Below are 17,115 nucleotides of genomic sequence, written 5' to 3' on the forward strand. Positions count from 1 at the left end.
CATAACTGGCGGCGCTCTGCTTGTCCTATGCGTACAATATCTCTTAGCTTAGTGGCCGTCAGATATGTACCATCAATAGCCAAGCATACTTAGCTTTTGCGGGAATATCTCAGATGGCTCTCCTTGGATGCCAATGTTGTTATTTTCTGTATGGAGCTCCTTGAATGCCATTTGGCCACCAAATTTTACAAGCACCTACAACATTTGGTCATAATCGAAGCCACACAGTTTCAGATTTTTTTGCTCTTTTTTATTCAATTTTTCTATTCATCAGGGTGTAATGTGTTTCAAGGGCTCTGTAAATAGATCCCTGAATTTAGTATTGAGGGTTGGTTATACCATGTTTGTGCTAAATCTTTTTAATAATGTTGTCTTTGAAAACAACAAATTCTTTCTTTAGCATTTTAGCTGGGAATAGCAACCAAAATTCACCCAGATATTTAAGATCCTCACACTTGTTTTCTTCCACTTGCAGCGTGCATGTTCAAAGTTGCTTATAAATGGCAGGATGTCCCACTGGAATGCGTGGGGCATCTTCTAGTTTCCTAGTGAGGTGCTTATCTTGTAAGTTTCTACCAAACATTGTCTACCTTCCTATACTACGGATACATACTATGTATATAAATTTAAATTGTTTTTTCCGATTGTAGTGTGTGAATCAAACAAGAAAGAACCAAAAGGACAACTTTGACCCTTAAGTAATATGTGGGAGAACTACGGGAAGAAAGAAGGAAGCGAAACCTGGGGATAGCGATCACGGAACGAGATTTTGGGTATGCACTTGATCAAAACAACCATACACCATATGACGCTCTTTAACTAAATGCACATTATATTGTGTGTTCCTCCCATATCTATCTGTGTTGTGTAAAGCTTTTTCAAGTAGACGTTAGAGCGGTATGACAGGTTAGTTGAAATGTTAATATACAACTGTAGATAAAATGTGTTTTCAAATAAGAAATGATTTAACCAACTTGATCAATCGATCAATAACCTTTTTTCTCTACAATAGTGCAGTCGGGGAAAAAGATAGCGCGCTATAACGTCGCTAATAGCATGCTTTAACATACTGAGCTATGTCTCGCTAAATAACCCAGTGTACAATACCTCACTCATAGCACGCTATAGCGCAATATAGCACCCTAAGGGCATCTCCAGCCGCGCCTCCAGGAAGGCCTCCCCAGGCGTTTTTTTCGCGCCGGTGCCGAAAAAACGGCCCAGTCGCGCTCCCAGGAGCCCGATTTTCGCCGGCTTGGGCCGAAAACAGCGCCGGCGGATCCAGCCCGAACCCGGCGCGCTGGAGGGCCCGCCGCGTCAGCGACACGGCTCTCTTCTCGGCCCTTCGTCGTCCTCATCGCCTCGTTTCCCGCAGCGAATCAATGCCAAAGCTGCCGCGCGCTGCCGCGCCGGTCAGCATGCACCATTGATGCGGGCGGCGCAGTGAAGACCGGACGACGCGCGTCCCTCGCCCTCCCTCGCCCGCCACGCGTACACACGGTGGCACGCGCGCCTCGGCCTATGTATGACGCGCCCCGGCGCACTCGGCGACTCACACTCTCCCGCCGTCGTCGTTCCTCCCTCTCCTCTCCTCTCTTTCGCCGTCTCCAGTTCACACCCATGGCCGAGCGCTTCCCAGGCGACGGCGCGGCGGCGAACGGCTTCGGCAGCCGCCATCTTCGTGAAGACGAGGCTCGCCTCCTTTACGAGGCCGAGTACCCGGTCCCGCCGGACATGCGGGTGCCCGGGGCGTGGAGGATCAGCGCGGGCGGCGTGCCAGTGCCCCCGGTACCCACCGGCGCGGCGCGACATGCGGAGATCGCACGCATCCGCTCGAACCTGCCGCGTGCGGCGAGGGAGGGGCCACGGTACGTCCCCGACAACCCGCTTTGGGACCCTTACTTCCGCCGCCGTCACGCCCAGCAGCTCGAGGCCACCAACGGCGTCGTGCCCTCCGGCAGGCTCAACGCCGCCGGCCGGCGTCGGTGGTGGGGCGTGCCCGGGCGCACGTTGGAGGCCGTCCTCGAGTACATCAAGGGCGGCAACACGCCACGCCTCGAGTACCCCGCTCCCCCTTCCTTCTCACGCCGCCGGGGAAGCTCCTGGACCCCGAGGCACATGGAGACCGGGGGGTCCTCCTCCTCGTCCGGCAGCTCGCCCTGCCTCCGCCCCGTCAAGCCGGAGCCCCAGGGCACGCCGGTCAGCGCGCGCACCCGCTGCTCCGGCGTCCGCATCGGCGCCAACGCCTCCCCACCCACCGGCCGCTTCGTCCTTGTCGAGCCCAAGCCGGAGCTCCCCGCGGAGTACGAGGAGATAGCCCCGCGCGGCTTCTCTGACGAGGATGCCATGCGGTGGGCGCGGGATGACTACCTCCGCGACGAGATGGTCCGGCAGCGCCGGGCGCTGGAGGAGATCGCCGCCCGCAAGCATGGGCGCGAGGATGAGCACGGCGTCGTGGTCCTCGACAGCGACGACGACGACGCCCCCGCCGCCCCCGGACCGTCCAATCCGCCGCGCCAACCGGGGGAGGGATGCAGCAGGGACGGCGGAGGCGTAGGCGGGGACGGCGGCGACGACGACGACGATGACGATGACGGCGGTGACTACACGCGGTTCTACAGCCTCCTCGGCATGTAGAACCGCGTGGGCGGGCGGCGAGGCGGGCGGCGAGGGAGACGGCGGGGGTAGCCCGCGGTAGTTTTTTTTTTCTTTTTTGTAAAATATGTTTAAATTTGAACGAACTCGCCGATGTTTGCGTTAAATTTGAGTCGTTTTTGCGCCGTATTTGTCTTTTTTGACTAACCGTGGACGCCGTGATTGGGGGTCATCACGCCTCCAGTGCGCGGTTTAGCGCCGGTGCGCCCCAGGGGGCGATTTTTTGCCCCTCCTGAGGGGCCAACGGCTGGAGATGCCCTAACAACGTATTTTAAAAGCCACGCTATTTTGTCATAGCATGCTATTTCTTTCATTGAGTGCAGTATCGCTCCATCTCTCCCATGTATGTCCTACACGCCGCTCTTCCTAGCTCCTTCTCTCCCCTGTATGTCCTACATGCTGCTCGTCCTCTGCTTCTCCTCCTTCACCCCTCCTCCCTGATGTATGTCTCTATCTATGATTCTCCATCCCTAGGGTTTGTCCTCCCCAAATCTCCTAACTCCCTAGCCCGGTCTCCTCTGTTGTCATGGTCGGGAGGTTACAAAGCTCATTGTGTTTCCATTAACATGGTTCTAGCACGTGGATGGCTACTTTTCATCGCGCGACTGTCCATGGCTAGTTTTGTGGTGATATCCCAGTCCTTTAGATCTTGTTTTATGGACTCCTCCCACGTTAAGTTTGGTCAACCCCGACATCTCTTAATATTATCAGCACGCTTTAACAGCCTATTATGCACTGAAGCTTATGGAGACCTGTGTTATATATACCCAAACCATCTCAGACGATGTTTACCAACCTGCTCTTTAATTGGTGCTAGCCCAACACCATTATTTATATCATCAGTTTGGACTCGATCCTTTCTTGTGTATCAACATATCCATCTCCACATGCGCATTTGTGTAACACCTAACTTGGACATGTCGCCTTTTAGTTGGCCAGCAGTTAGGTGTAGTATAACTAGCCATGAACTACACCAAGGGAATTTTTTTTGCAATCATGTTGCATACTTACAAAACAATATTGCGTGGGCTTATATGTAATATGTTGCAATGATTGGACGGCCCAGATCTCATGCTTATATGAAGGACAACAGGGTAGGCGAATGTTTGGTTGGAACTTTCAACAAACCGATGAACAACATTGGCCTTTTAAATAAAATTCTACATCTGATTTTTTAATTCACGCAGTTTTTAGTATGCTTCTAGGTTCCTAAAAGTCCTACAAAGATGGTATTCGAAATGGTTTTGACAATACCTTTTCAAATTTTGACCTGGTTTTTTCCTTCAAACAATATCTATCAAAACACCAGTGTTGATGCCCTTTTGTCTCCAAGTGCCTTCCTAAATGCTAAACTTTGTTCAAAGTGTGTGCTCTCTTATTTATAGGCTTGAGAGGCACAAGTAAAATTGCATTTCTGCCTCTAGGCAGTTTACTATATTACTCTTACCCCAATCACACTGTATCTCTTGGCGTAATTTTGCCCGGGGTCACTTGTTTTTTGAATTTTTTTTTTGAATTTTTGGGGTCACTTGTTGGTGTGTGCTCGCCATCTTACATAGGTTTCATGCGACAACCATGCCTGCTTGCTCCCTTTTTCAGGATGCATGCCCGGTGCCTCTGGGTGCATGCTTCTGACTTATCCGGAATGCAACACACTGCGGTTATGCGATCTATTGTCCTCAGCGGATCACTTGCCCACCACATTTCTGCATATCCCTGAGATGTTGGGGTGTATTGCCTCCTGTCAAAAAAGAAGGGGTCAACACTTTGCTAAATAATACTCCCACATGCTAATGAAGAGAGGGTGAGTTATACAACTTGTACCAGCTGTCCCGTCGAATTGTTGATTTGAGCTCAAGCTGAGACCCTCTTCCCAACACACGTGCAGATTCAAAAATGTAAATTAAAAAATCGAGTAATTTTTTATTTGGGAATTATGTTGAGAAATCAAGTTGGTAATTTGTTATAGTATACTCTTTCTACATGAAGTTGTTGTGTGCTATAAAATGGTTTCGTCAACACGACACAATATTACCCTGTCAATTAGCATATGGTTGGGCCCTCCTCCTTTCATCCGGGCTTGGGACCGGCTATGCAAATGACATAGGCGGAGTTCCCCACCCACCCTCCCAAAATATGACTTTTTTTTATGTTTTCCTTTTTTGAATTTTTTTTGTTGTTATATTTTTCTCTTTTTTTTCCTTTTTTTACCGCCCTGAGGCCGACCAAACATTGTCAACCTGAAAATAACCAGTTCAAACAGTATGAAGTCGTCACAAAAGGCTGATCTGGATTCTCTAAATTGAAAGGGAGCTAGCGCAGACAATGCACGAACCTTCGTGGAACGTGCAGATGATTTGCAAGCCATTTACACGCTGCCGCCTTCTTCATGCCCGACGTTGTCTGGCTGGTGGAGTGACATACGTATGAGAAAGTTAGTGTTGGCACGCGTCGTAATCAACCAATTATTAGAGAAGATTAACAGAAAAAACAAAATTGATGGCTATGTGATCCTATATAGTATGCCAAAACAAGATGGCTAACCTGAGCTGCGCTAGGTTGTCCAATGCTCGCACCAGCAGCAGCAAGGGCCTGCTCCACGGCCGGCGCCACTTGGCTCCGTATCCTGGAAACGTTCTCAACATCTTGGACAGTACCATCCGGCGGCGGCGGAGGACCCATACCCCGCGTCAAATTAAAACAGCTTGCGAAGGCGTCCAGGAAACCAGGTTGGGCTGACAGGTTTTCGATTATGGTATCTTTGTCAAAGGCCGGGTCGTTGAGTAAGCCGACGATGTCGAGATGGCGTACTGAGGCTTGTGCTCCACCATTGCCATATTGAGGCGACAAGGATTGCGAGATGTAGCGCTGTGTTACAGGAAAGTCCACATTCTGCATCACGCTATTTATGCCACCCATCACCTGGGGGTTCAGCATGCACTTCTCCAACATTTTCGCGAAAGCAGCAGGATCCATTCCCAACCGAGCGGTTCCCTCCGACAAAAATGAGGCTCCATCCGGGCTGCTGAGCCAGGCGAGCATGCGGTTGACGTGGACCTGCATGAGGGTGCATACATACACGGACAGCAACTAAGATTCAGGTTGAAGTAACAGATCAAAAGCTGCCGATGATGATGTGCGTGCAGGCAATGCATTGGGTGCAAGCAGATTGTTCAGCAGAGCTATCATTTTTTCTTTGGGGTGGAACATAGCTAACATTCTTTCGGCATCGAATTCGAATTCAGAGCTTCTGCCAATTAATCCCTGATGGACCTCAATTTGTACCCGTTAGGGGTGACCCTTTTTTTGAGAGTGCCCTTCCATCAGATTTTTTTTTGAGAGTGCCCTTCCATCAGATTGTCGGTAAGAGGCTAAGGCTGTCTGTATTGGGGAGTATCATATAATATTATCATGCATATAAGTATTATATAATACTACTTTTGTAACGTATAGTATCATATTAGTATCTTAGATTGCTTTATTAATTGTCATGCATAACACAAGGTATTACAACATTTAATATGATATAGTATCATGATATGAGATTACATCCTCTATTTTCTCATTCAATTTTATGCCACATCATTCAAAAAGTCTAGTTGGCATGCATGATACCACTTATGATACTCCCATTACGACCAAGCTAAGTCCTAATACATATTTATTTTGATCATCAGTTGGACTAATAATACTACTCCCGTCCAGGTGCATAAGTCATTTTAGATTGTGCACCGCGACCAAGGCAAAGGAAAAAAAAGAGAATTTAATGTTTATTTGCTAATTAATAGCATTGCATGCAATGAACTAACAATTCCATGTCGTGTTTGGTAGTCTCAAGTCATTGAAAGAATACAAGCCCTCATTTCTTATTGGTTGATTCTTTTATTTATGTCAAGAAATAAGAAACAAGGTAGAAGTTAATGTACCGTGCCTAAGTGCTTTGGAATTACTCCCTCCGTCTTGGTTTAGAGGGTGTGCATGTAGTTCTAGGTCATCCATTTGACTAAGTAAATATGAGTTATATGTCACTAAAAGTATATCATTAGATTCTTAAGCGGATTTAGTTTCTAAACATGTATTTGTCATCACATATAATACATATATAGCTAGTTAAATTTTCAACCTAGAACGACGTGCATGCCCTGTAAACCGAGACGGATAGAGTATTTGGTTTTCGTAAGATGACTTATACACCTAGACGGAGCAAGTATATGAGATGCATGCCAAAAGGTACACCATCAAAATCATACTTGCAATAAGTTTTCGACGGTACATGTTTTTTGACATATACCTAATATATTAGTATTTGTCTAAGTGACAGTAAAAATAAAAAAAAACAAATATGTTTTAGGCCTTATAAACATGGAGAGCTGGACTGTGTCAAATAGGATGCTTACCTGAACTGAGGAGGTCACGAGCAGTTCATTAAAGTTGAATGTCGCCGAGCAGCTCTCACCACCTTGTGTACTAAGCGCCATATTAGCAGTGCTGCTTGCCATGGCTTCTACCAGGTCATATAGAGCTGCCAAGGCCAGGTCGCTGGATAAACCGGAGAGCGTGTTGCTGGCATCGGCTGGTTCTCCATGGCTGAGCACACTTTCGGCGTCCACCTGAGCGTGCATACATGCATGGACAACAACTAATTAAGATGCTGTCTGAAGTAACATCGCACGGCTAGTACAGATGATGCAAACGGTTAGAGCATCTTCAACATGCGCGCAACTGCGCGGCGCACTAAATTATTTTTATAGTGCTGAAATAGACTTTTTAGCGCGTAGCAGGGCGCTTGCTCCAGTAGGCATTGCAAAATATGGCGCGGCGCTATAGCTCTAGCAGGCACTACAAAATGAAGCGCGCGCAAGCGGCCGCTACTACGAATGCAACACATACAAAAAATATGAAACAACACATAGTTTTTATTCCATAGCATAGTTCAAGCTCAACACCATAAGCTAGTCCATAGCATACAAATAAACCTAGATGAAACGATACTATGACGAAAATATAGTAGATACAACGCGTCGATGATAACTAGATAAAACTACTCCTCGTTGTCCTCCTGCTCGGTGGCGTAGTCTGACGACAAAAACGCATGCTCCCACCAAGGATCATTGTCGTCCCAGGTGGATGCAGGTCCTAGTTCGCATTGGGCTTTCGCCAGTGCCTTCCACTCACGCCTCTCCTCTCGATCCGCGGCTCGCAACGCCCTCCTCTGTGCCCAGAACTGGGTCTCAGCGGCGACGTCTTGCGGGAAGCGCTCACGCTACGCCGCCATGGCTTGCTCATCCGTCTCGGCGATGAGGAGACAACACTCCCACCTCCACTGGACGCAGCAATCCTCGTCGATGACGAGTCTCGGGGGAGACGCGACGTCCTGCACCTGCTGGCACGTCCACATGTCCGAGAAGTACATTTGCGACCTCAGACTCAAGAGGCCCCACGCCGCCGCGTCGTACGCACGAGCGGCCTCGTGGGCGGTCTTGAAGGTGCCGGGCACCAGGCGTGTACCATCGGAGCGGATTTCCGCGTAATACATGCCGGAGGGGTGGAGGCGGACGCCGCGGAAGCCGGAGCTGCTCTGGGGGCGCGGCGGCATGGCGGCAGTGGCGGGGGAGAAGGTGCTGGAGGCGGTGGCGGGGGAGAAGGCGCTGGAGGCGGCATTTGGCGCTGCAAGCGAGGAAGAAAGGTGTGGCGGCGGTGGCGCACCGGCAGAGGCGAGGCAGATGGGAGAGAGAGGCGACGAAGATGGCTGTTGGCGGGCGCGGGTTATATAGTGCGAGCTGGACACCACGTGCCTAAACTTGCCCGCGTGTTTCCGCTTTTTTGCGCACGCCAAGATTTTTTTAGGGCGCTCATGTTTCTGGCACCTACTGAAGCGTGCCAAACTCGCTCACGCGCGCAAATACGCGTTTTGTCCCGCGCGCCATATGTAGCATGGCTGTTGGAGATGCTCTTTAGAGATCAAAGAGTAAGTAGAAGAGCCGCAATTAATTAATGGTGATATCCAAGTTAAAGAAATAAGGCAAATATTTTTCCCCGTTTTCGGAAAATATCTCCTAATGTTAAACAAGATGGCTCACCTGGGAGCTCGGCTCTCCACTGCTCACACCAGCCGCAAGGTCCGGCGACAATTGCTTCAGCGTCCTGGATACGCTCTCACCATCTTGGGCACTACTCTCTGACGGCCGGGCAAACATAGGCCCATACTGCCCATACTGCTCGCAGAAATAATCCGCGATTTCTGGCAGCATCAGCTGCGCCATGACAACTCGGACTCTGTTGTTGCTTAATAAGCTGGTCATGTCAGGAAACTCCCCATTCCGCGCCTCACTGGTCATGGACTCATGGTAGCAATCATCTCAGGGTTCCGCAAGCACTTGTTAAATATTCTCGCATAAGCGACAGGACTCATGTCGAAGATATCGGCTTCCTCCGATACAAAAGCAAATCCTTCAGGGGTGTTGAGCCAGGAGAGCAAGCTGTCGGTGTCGACCTGCATCTGCATCAGTGTGCATAGACGCAGGCTCAAGTAACAACGCGCGGCTAGTACAGATGATGCATGCATGATTATTGTTGGTTAATGGTACCTTAGGCCGCGGCTCACGGCTGACACCTGCACCGGAATTTTCAGCGTCTGTACCTTATATATAATAGTGGAGGATAAGACAAGTGTCAGCTGGAGAAAGTGAGATATGGAAAGGAGGTGCAACGCAAATGCCACATACGTACCATGGCCATTTTCTGGCGCATCCATTTCTTCAACTACATACTGCAACACCAGCTTCGCCAATCTAGAAAAGTTGGACGAGGAGTCACCTTCGTTTCCCTCAATGCTATTCAGGCAGGCTACAATTTCAGGGTTCTGGAGGCACTTGTCCACAAGGTTCTTATTTTCAGTTGCACGCGTCTGAAAGAACTCATCGTTTGCAAACATGCTGTCATCAGCAGCCAAGAGACTGTTGCCCCATCCCTGCTTAATTATGTGATTAAAAGAACGCTCAATCAAGCAACATTAATTGCGTCCAACCATAGCAAACTCTAAGCCCACAACTTACAGATATCATTGCGAAAAACAAAGATGCATATACTGACTGAACAAATTGACAAAGTTCTTATGGCCTCTACACTACTACACGCAGTTAACTTAAAATTTGCCAATCAATTAATGAATTGGATGCTACCTATAAATTCAATACACTCTGTTACAGTAGGTATTAGAGATTGCGTGGCTACCAAATTTACAGTACCCAGCCAGTAGAACAGGACGAACGAGAATGTTCTTTTATATTAAATATAGTACACGGAGGGCTTAATTACCTGGGTATTGGCTGCAAGTCCACGACGAAATTGCGACGTAGCTGACGTTAGTTGCCACGTCATCTTTTCTAGGAAATCTACATTTTGCTGCAAATGACTCTTAATATCTGGCATCAATAGTTGTGCCGCTCTAGAAAGGAGAGAGGCAGGGATCCCATCTGCGTTCTCCATGCCAGCAATAATCTCAGGGTCCTGTATCAACTTCTTGAGCATGCTCATGAAATCAGTTGGATTCACTCCAATGTGAACGGCCATATTGGCTATAAAGTCGGTAGGGAACTGTGTTTCACCTTCAGAATTAGGGCTCGGTCCCTGCATGCATGTGTGGTTAAAAATATTCAGCGCGAGTATGTTTGGTAGTCTCAAGTCATTCAAAGCATGCACGGCCCACATCTCTTATTGATTGATGTGTCACGAAACAAGAAACGAGAAGTAAGTTAATGTACCGTGTCTAAGTGTTTTGGGATTATTTGGTTTTCGTAAGATGACTTACACACCTAGACGGAGGGAGTACAAAACACTTAGGCGTGGTGCATTAACTCTCATCTCATTTCTTGTTTATTAACATATCAACCAATAAGACGCGTGCATGCTTTCAATGACTTGAGATTAGCGAACACGACATGACGTGATTAGTTTATTGCATGCAAAGCTATTAATTAGCAATTAAACATTAAGTTATCTCATTTTTTCCTTCGCATTGGTCGCCGTGCACAACTTAATATGACTTGAGATGACCTATGCCGGTAGGTAGAGTACTACCTCCATCTAGGTGAATAAGTCATTCACATAGTTCTAGGTCGATTTGAGGAATTAAATATGTGTTATATGTCGTGAAAAGTATATCGCTAGAGTTCTACAAGGATGTAGTTTCTAAATATATATTTTTGTCACATATAGTACATATATAGATGGTTAAATCATCAACCTAGAACTACGCGAATGACTTATTCACCGAGACAGAGATAGTATTGTTATTTGATGGAGAAATAACAACGAAACAAAGGTTAGTAACCTACCAGTTTTTATTACCTGAGATGGGATATCTGTAGCGTCAACTACTGCGAGGGTAGGTGGTTCTCCCATAATTGTCAGAGCCCGAGTTGTAGCCTCAAAGATTGCATCGAGAGAAGCAAGGTTGCCTTGAAGCATTGACATACTAAATAAAAGGCTTGTGGCATCGGCTTCCCCTTCGCCCCAGCCTCCACGAAGGCTTGAGATGACCCCCCTCACCAACTCCGAGATGAGAGGCTCGGCGAGTACATGCCGTACTGCCAATCCAACCTAAGCCAAAATAATGCCACGTGATCGGGGAATTAGATAAGTACGGTAAAATTTTATTATAGAAAGGGGAAGACGAGCGATGCAAATTGCAAGAACGTACGTTGTTCCATCTCCTTATGGTGATGGCGGGACCATTCGGGTGGGCTTGGCTTGCCTGCCTTAGCTCTTCCTCTGCCTGGCGCATCTCCACGGGGCCGCAGTTCCAGCAGTCGAGGTAGTAGGTGGCCCTCTCGAGCAGAGGCATGTTCCCGTGCAAACCAACGTCCATGCCTACCCTGATGCCACCAACCTCAAGCTCCTGGATCATTGGCAGCGCCCCGTCCCCGCATATCAGCTCTATGTTCGTGTTGATGTATGCCAGCTCTTTGAACTCATCCTTGCAGGTGGTATAGAACAGCCGGGCCTCGCTGTGGAGGTAGAGGGAGCGGAGGCACGGCATTTGCCCGAGGATCTTGAGGTCCTCCGTCCTCAACATCTCCACCTGCAGCAACAGTTTGGAGAGTTTGGGGACACGTAATTGATTGATCCATGGCATCAGCCTGGATACGACGACCCCGAACAACAGCAGCTGGCGGAGATGCGGGGAGGGCACGCGGACTTCCCAGTTGCCGAGGTGGACCTTCTCCTCTGTGTCTGACCAGACCTGCAGGACCTGGAGCTTCTTCAGTTCATTCAGGGACTCCAGAAGCGCCTCTTGCATGCTGTCGTCCATCTCGTCGAAATGGATGACCAGCACCCTCATCTTGGTCAGCTTCCGGAGTTCCATAGTGAAGTCTGGGGACTTGTCCGCCGAGTGCAGCCATAGCTCTTCCAGGGATGTCAGCTCCCCTATCCGGCCCATCATCCTCGTGCCCTTGCCTGCTCGCAGGCACCTCAGCTTCTTTAGATCCTTCATGAAGCGCGGCAGCCAACTGATGCCAGTTGCCCTCAGGTCGAGTGTCTCTAGTAACTTGAGGCGTGTTATCTCCCTTGGGAGCTCATCTACAGGTGTGCCCACAAGCCCAATGTAGCCCAACCCAGTCAACTTCCCGAGGTGCTTCAGTTTGCAATCTCTGACAGATAAATCACAAGCCTCCAGATCTATGACACGCAGCCGTTTAAATTTCCGTAGTGGGGGAAGGCTACTACCGGTACATGTGAACGTGGATCGACTCGGGAGGCAGCCTGAACCCTAGCCGCCGCCGCCGCCACAAATCCCCCGTCCCTCCTCTTCGCCGCCGTCGGAGGACGCCGCAGGCGAAGCCATGCGGCCGACGGCGGCGGCGGGGACCTTGCTCGCGACATGGGTGGCTTTCGGCACGGCGGCGAGCTTCTCGTGGACAGCGGCGGGGTTGATGATTGGATCTGCCATAGACGGATCGGCGTGGCGATGGGTGCTTGGGCGCGGCGCAACGGACATGCGTGGCCGTGGTTCTTCACGGTGGCACTGATCTGCTGGGCGTTGTGCTGACCTGTGCGGCAGGGGATGGCGGCGGCGATCCCTGCCTCTGCCTGCACTCCAGATCCGCGACGGAGGAGTGCGCACTACGCAGAGATAGCGCTGGCTGGACCTAGGCAAGCGGGCTGGACATGGAGCTCTTGCTGGTTGTTCTGGTACATCCACGTCCTGGGATGAACGGATTGCTTGGAGGCTAGCTTTGCACTTAAGTGCATCGGGCTAGCAGATGCTTCATCGTCCGCTTGCACCAGTGCCCTCTCCTTCGTGAATCCTCCCCTCGCCGCTGACTGTTTCCGTTGGGCAAAGCCCTTGCGGTGAGTGACAGCAGGCCGACACATTGGATTCTTTTGATCTCGACGGTGATCATCATGGTTGCATATCGGAAGGAGGCGACGGTTCTGGTGGGTCTGTGTAGCGTGTTGGTGTCCTTGCTGCGAATTGCAGTGACCATAGAAAGGTTCTCGTGAGGATTCCTCCCTCTGTACCCTGGTGGTTGGCTTTGGCACTGAGATGCAAACTATCGACGGCGGCTTGACGCAGAGGGGAGGTTGTGCAGCGGCGGCGATTACACATCGTATGTTGCTGGTGGGATCGCGAAAAAGTGGTGGTGACAACACATGAGTGATGTCGTTGGTGGTGCTATCGCGCACCCGGTCTCGAGCTCCGGGGTGAAAGCCTAGGTCTGACCGAGTTGGTTATACCTGGCAATGGCGGCGTTTTTACGTCGGTACCTTGTTGAAGGCATTGCTCGGATATGCTTAGACTAGTTCTTCAGGATGAAAATCTAGATCTAGCCATGGATGGTTAGATCCGGTGACGACGGCGCTTGAGTGCTGCTCCCTTCGAAGGCGTTGCTGTTGAAGAACCTCCTCATCCGTGTGGCGTCATGAGATGATTGGTGCGGATATGGTCATTGTTGTAGTTTGCTGATCGTGCATCTGATCGCTTTTTTTTTCATCGCATACGCATAGCTTTGGTCTTATATGACTTTGCTTTTTGTTGGCGTGTTTTTGTGTGTGTGTGTGTTGTTGGCTGTGTGCATCCTAGCTATGCAGAGGCCGGGTGTGTACTCATCGTGTTTGTATCATCTTGATGCTCCATTCTGAGTCAATAAAATCCACCCTTTGTCGGAAAAAAACTACCTGTACATGTGTTGGCATAAAATGATAGCACCCCCCCTACTTCCAGTTCCAGGCAAGCGCTTTCATTCTGACCCACCATTGTTTTGTGAATGGCTAATCTATGAATGGGTCCGGTTGGAGATGTGCTCTCCTGCTCCATGCCTAGGACAGTGGAGAAGTTCTCATTGTTTGACAGGTCGCAGATGAGGTCAAGCATCAAACTGTGGACGCGACAACCACCTTGGCCGACGTCACGAGGGCTCGTCGCCCACTGGATGACGCTCCTGTCTATTAGCTCGTTGAAATAGGCCTCCCCAGTCTCAAATAACTCATCAGGAACAAGCCCGCCTGCTACCCACCTCCATATCAGCATATTCTTCTCGATCCAATGTTCTTGTGGGAATAGGCTCAGGTACAAAAGGCATTTCTGGACATTATAGGGTAGATCAATATAGCTATAACGCATCACCTTCCTTACATGCTGGAAAGCGTCGTTCTCCTCTTGCTCATCAAAACCAACAGAATCATACACCCTATGCCACTCCCGCCTTTGCTTTTTAGCAAGCACTCTGCCGATCATTGTGATAGCTATTGGCACACCAGCACATTTAGGAAAAAAATTATCCAACACCATATCAAATTCAGTACCATTGCCTTTAGCTTTAGCTTTGGTACAGAGTAATTCTCTGGAGTCATCAAGGGAAAGTGGTTTCATCGGGTAAACGGCGCCACCAACACCTTCGGCGATTTTGAGATTACGAGTCGTGGTGATGATTTTATTTCCAGCACTACCCTTAAAAACATGTTCAACCAAGTTCCATGTTTCCCAATCCCATATATCATCAATGACAAGTAGGCACCTATTCACAGCAGAAAGCAAGAGGCTTGAATCAACGACCATGAAAAATCTGATTGATTGATTAACCTCAAAAATCAAAATGCAGGGTAGAAGGCAGGAAATTAAGGGAGGAATTACGTGACATGCATGATTTACTAATAACTCAATTTCGCTGTTTCTTTGTGAAATGTTTATATCATGATGTTGGAAAAATGTTTGTAAGTTGCGCATAGTACCATTTATTTATTTATTGACAAAAATAATGCTACCATTTATTCTTAACTTGGTACTTCCTCCATTTTTATATACAAGGCCACAAACTCATGTTACAGGTACCAAGGTAAAATTTAATGCCTTGCTTTGTAAACCGGTTTTTCTTTTCATTTAGTGGGATCATTAGTACACCGCATGTATGCACGGAAGGGATATAAAGCTCATTGGAGTGTCATTATGACTGTGTGCATGCAAGTATTAAATATGTTGCTAGTTCGAGGAATTATCATTAACTTTTGTCTTGATTACTGTTGATGGCCTTGTATAGATGCAAACTGTATTTCTTATAGTGGCCTTGTATAGATGCAAAGTGTATTTTTCATAGTGGCCTTGTATAGATGCAAAGTGTATTTTCCATAGTGGCCTTGTATAAGTAAATGGAGGGAGTATTATAAGAGGCATCACAGATTTCAATTGTAGATTTTGCAATGAATCTATTGTGTCACTTTCATATACACACACACGACAAGCCATAATATAATTGAAAGCTTATATTACCAGTTAACACTAAAGAAGATTGATTGTGCATATAATTGAAAGCTTATATTACCGGTAAAAAAAATTGAAAGCATATATTACCAGTTAACACTAGAGAAGATTGATTGTGCACATGTACGTACGACGCTACCACAGAGGATATGTAACCATTACTAATCCAGATAAATAATAACCCAGCTAATATTTGAACATGATTCATGCATGGGAATGTAATCTTTATCCTCGAAAAAAGAATAGGAATGTAATCTTAACAATAAATTTATAATCCACCATCTATACATGGGAAACAAGTATGTGGAGTAATGATTTATTTTATTTTTGCGAATACACAAAAGGATTGCCTATCTTTTCATTGTTAGAGGGGTGGTACATGCATGACTGACATGAACACAACACGTACACAGGCATGAATTTTTTAGTAACCGTACGCACTGAGATGGTAGATGACATACTTATCAACTCACATGACTAGCAAGCATAGACCTATTGGAATAAGCATGCGTACCTCTTATTCACTAAGAAATTTTGCAGCTGGCTGGTTAGCTGGTCTTGGTCCGGTGCATGACCATGAATCTCTAAGTGAAGTTCCTCGAAGATGACCATCAGGACCTTCTTCAGGTCAACTCTGAGACCGATAGGAACAAAAGCCTCGCAATCGAAGTCCCCTTTCATCTTGTCGTAGACTGCTTGAGCAAGGGTGGTCTTGCCCATGCCCCCATCCCGACAATGGAGACGGTAACATGATCGCCCTTGGACAGCTTCTGGGTTAGCTTGGCAATTGCGCCGTCTATGCCAATAGGGTTAGATTCCCTGTCCCTGGTGTACATGGTGGCCATACGAGGGTCCAGGGAACTCCTGCACGGAAACGTTCCATACCGTCCACGCAGCTCCTTAACCTTGTTTCGTGTCTCTTTGATGTAGCTGGCTATCTCATGGTTAATCCACACCTTGGTCGGCCCAGGAAGGATGGCGTCCTTGGTCGACTGGATGCGCGCCATGAAGGAGTGGAGGCGCGTCTCCACGGCTTGCAACAGCTCCCTGACCTGGCGATCCCGGAGCTTCAGCTGCGGGTCAAGCTGGTCCGGCGGCATGCGGCAGACATCCTCACGGAAAGCGTGCATGCTCCCCAGCTCGTCTGCGAGGTTCCTCAGCCCATCCTTGACGGTCTTGTCCAGGCCCCACTCGTCCTTGAGAAGCTTCCAAAGAGAGGGCACGGCGGTGCCAAGCAGCTTCCCAAGCACCGCTGAGCCGATCTCCAACGCCATTCTCAGGCGGTGGACTCTCAACCTCTCTTCTCTTGCTAGCTTATCTCTCTCTCTTTCTCCACCTTGCTCTCTCTATACGGTGACCGGGAGAAGAGGAGGGGACGTTGGCGTTCTCCGCCTCGCCGGATCTGCGGCCGCCGGGCCGGAGAGTGAAGGAGACGATGGGAGTGTGGAAGCGTCAACGAGGAGGAGGCAAGGGCGGAGGAGGGGGCTGTAAAAAAGACACTCGGTTCTAGATTTGTCTGCCGTAGTTATAGCTCCTTCACATAACAGCCCGGCATCCAAATTTAGTTAAGATTCACAACAGCACACAAAGTGAAAAGTAAGTTTCCTGTATATTAATCAGTGGTACTACTTTATACTTTATAGAGGTAAAAGCACCCCAGGTACTCTAACTTGCAGGGAATGTAATGATTTAGTCCCAAATTT

General features: G+C 48.5%; 1 pseudogene; it reads right to left on the bottom strand.

Moving 5' to 3' along the window:
- Positions 1-8,986: 8,986 nt before the first annotated feature.
- Positions 8,987-16,686, bottom strand: LOC123039722 (disease resistance protein PIK6-NP-like; annotated as a pseudogene).
- Positions 16,687-17,115: the final 429 nt, after the last annotated feature.

This window comes from Triticum aestivum, chromosome 2B, assembly GCF_018294505.1.
Source record: "Triticum aestivum cultivar Chinese Spring chromosome 2B, IWGSC CS RefSeq v2.1, whole genome shotgun sequence".
Classification (NCBI taxonomy): Eukaryota; Viridiplantae; Streptophyta; class Magnoliopsida; order Poales; family Poaceae; genus Triticum; species Triticum aestivum.